This window comes from Alligator sinensis, unplaced genomic scaffold (assembly GCF_000455745.1).
Source record: "Alligator sinensis unplaced genomic scaffold, ASM45574v1 scaffold1491_1, whole genome shotgun sequence".
NCBI lineage: Eukaryota > Metazoa > Chordata > Crocodylia > Alligatoridae > Alligator > Alligator sinensis.
This window is the reverse complement of record NW_005843059.1, coordinates 66,540-69,882: the sequence shown is the minus strand read 5'-3', so window position 1 is coordinate 69,882 and position 3,343 is coordinate 66,540.

The following is a 3,343-nucleotide window of genomic DNA, read 5'->3' as shown; positions in this document are numbered from 1 at the left end:
CTGGTTCTTCCTCCCCAGGTGCATTACCTTGCACTTGTCAGTGTTGAAACCCATCCTGTTCTCATCCGCCCACCCTGTAACCTGTCCAGATCTAATTGCAGCCTATTCCTTCCTTCTAGCATGCCCACTTCACCCCACATCTTAGTGTCATCTGCAAATTTGAACAGGGTGCATTTTACCCCTTTGTCCAAGTCGCTGATGAAGATGGTGAACAGTGCGGGCCTGAGGACCGAGCCCTGGGGGACCCCACTGCCCACATCCCTCCAGGTCGAATAAGGCCCGTCCACCACCACTCTCTGGTTGCAGCCCTCCAGCCAACTAGTGACGCATCTGACTGTGTAGGCATCGACACCACAGCCTCCTGGTTTTTTAATGAGAATGGGGTGAGAGACCATGTTGAAGGCCTTCCTAAAGCCCAGAAAGACTATATCCATTGCAACACCTGCATCCAGGGATTTGGTGACCTGGTCATAGAAGGCCACCAGGTTGGTCTGACAGGACCTGCCTCTAATGAACCCATGTTGGTTGCCCCTAAGCATAGTCTCCCCTGCTGGCCCCTCGTGGACATGCGCCAGGATAATTTTCTCAAAAAGCTTCCCCAGGACCGAGGTAAAAGACTAAGACATGTGGCGCCATGCCCTGGGGCCGGCTGTGGGGGAGCCAGCCGGGCCCTTGCTGCCCCAAAACTCGTGGCCATATTTGCACTCCAGCAGCTCCTGTCACCGCCAGGAGACCAGGGGCAACCGGAGAAGGACCTGTCAGTTCCAGGGGGCAGCACAGGGTGCTCCCAGAGTCGCTGGGGGTGGCACAAGCCAGTGGGGACATGGAACAGGGTGTGAGAAGCGGGGGAGAAGGTGCATAAGTTACATCCCAGGCCTGAGGCTTGGGGCGGCAACAGCCCAGCTGCCCACCCCACCATGGGTGGCCATAGTGGGTGCCACCACCCTGGGCAGAAGCTCCAGCCCCTCCCGCCATGCAGGAGCCCAGCAGCCCACCGGCAGCTCATTCCCCGGCCCTGGGATGGGCGGGGAGGCTGTGCCAGGAGCTGGATCGGGCCCACGACTGCTTTTCTGCTTCGGATGCTCCTGCGGCCTCCCCAGGCTTCCTCCGCCTCAGGATTGGTCCCTATCCAGGTCATGCCCCACCTCAGCAGCCTCAGTTGGTGACCCGCGCTGCCCCTGGGGCTGGCCAGGAGCTTCCCAGGGGCCCCTGGGCTCCTCGCAGCTGCAGGAGCTTCCAAAGCAGAAAAGCAGCCACAGTTCCACTCTGGCTCCTGGCAAAGCCTCCCCACCTGTCCCAAGGCTTGGGGGCAAGCTGCCGGTGGGCCGCCAGGCCCCTGTGGGGTAGGGAGCCAGGCCTTCCCCCAAGGTGGCAGCCCACACCAGGGCTGCCTGTGCGGGGGTGCAGCTGGGCCGTTGCTTCCCCAAGCCTCAGGCACACAATGTAAATTCCACACAGAAGGCGGAAAGGTTTTGTTGCTAGAACACAACAGTAAGTGTGAATACACATTAGGCTGTATAAAAATAAAGTTTTAGTGGTACGATTTTAGTGTAGCTATAGAGGGCTACACCCTGCATAGAAGGGACCAGGTGGCCAAAAAAGGTGTTGGCTTTGCTCTCTATGTGAAAGAGGAGTACACTTCCTTGGAGGCCGACATTGGCTCCAGAAATGAACAGATTGAAACCCTCTAGGTTAAATTGCAGGAGGAGGGGAGGAGCGCAGCAAGAGAAACCTAACTGTAGGTGTATACTACAGACTAGGGGGAAGAACTCCATCTGGAGTTCAAACCAAGAATTGACTGAGGCTGCATGTGCACGTGACATGGTTGTCATGGGCAATTTTAATTATCGAAAAATCTCCTGCAACGAACGCTCAGCCAAGTTCATAGATTTACAGATGCTAGGGTCAGAAGGGACCTCAACAGATCATCGAGTATGACCCCCTGCCTAGGCAGGGATGACCCCAGCCAGATGCCTATCCAGCCTTCTCTTAAAGACCCCCAAGGTAGGGGAGAGCACCACTTCCCTTGGAAGCCCTTTCCAAATTTTGGCCACCCTTACCGCGAAGAAGTTTTTCCTGATATCTAGCTTAAATCTGCTCTCTGTCAGTTTGTGACCATTGTTCCTTGTTACCCCAAGAGGCGCCCTGGTGAACAGAGCATCTCCGATCCCTTGCTGCATTCCCCTAATGAATTTGTAAGCGACCACAAGATCACCTCTCAGCCTTCTCTTGCAGAGGCTGAAGAGCTCCAGGTCCCTCAGCCTCTCGTCATAGGGCTTGTCCTGTAAGCCCTTAACCATACAAGTGGCCCTCCTCTGGACCCTTTCGAGTCTATCAACATCCTTCTTGAAGTATGGCGCCCAAAACTGGATGCAGTACTCCAACTGTGGTGTGACCAATGGGGCGGGAAGTATCACCTCCTTGGATCTATTTGTCATGCATCTGCTGATGCATGATAAAGTGCGGTTAGGTTTGCTGATGATTTCGTCACAATGACAAGTCTTGTTCATCTTGGAGTCTACTATGACTCCAAGATCCCTTTCCACTTTTGTGCTGCTGAGAGGGTCACTTCCAAGCCAGTAGGTGTGCTGGATATTTTTGCGCCCTAGGGGCAGCACTCTGCACTTGTAAGTTGGATCGGTCATGATCCTTCCTGACCTGTGTCTAAGAGCTCCTCCTGATTCAGGAGGTGCATGGTCCAACCAGAAATGACACTCTGCTAGACTTGGTCCTGGCCAAAGGAGACGACCTGGAGACCAACTTAAATATAGAGAAGTCTGGGTGACAGCAACCATCATGAAACCGTCATGTTCACTATCTGACGTAAGGCAGACAAATCTGATAGCAGGATTGAAGTCTTGGACTTCAAAACTGCAAATTTCAGCAAGCTCAGGTCACTAGTAGGGGAAGTGCTCTGGGACCAGTGATCGAAGGCAAAAGGTGTGCACAAAGAGTGGTTGTTCCTTAAGGACACGATCCTTGAAGCACAAAAGAAGTCCATTCCCATGCGGAAAAAAGGTAACAGAAGGAATGGGGAGCCCTCCAGGCTGAACAGGGAAATCACGGTCCTCTTAAGAAAGAAGAGACTTATAAACAATGGAGAGAGAGGCTGCAAATAGATTTACACGGACTACAAAAGTGAGCAGACGAGAATAGGATGGGGTTCAACGTAGACAAATGCAAGGTGCTGCACCTTGGGAGAAGGAATCCACAGCATACATACAAGCTGGGGAGTTCCCTTCTTGAAAGCACAGAGGCGAAAAGGGATCTTGGAGTCATTATTGACTCCAAGATGAACATGAGCCACCAATGCCAGACCGCAGCCAGCAAGGCCAGCCATACT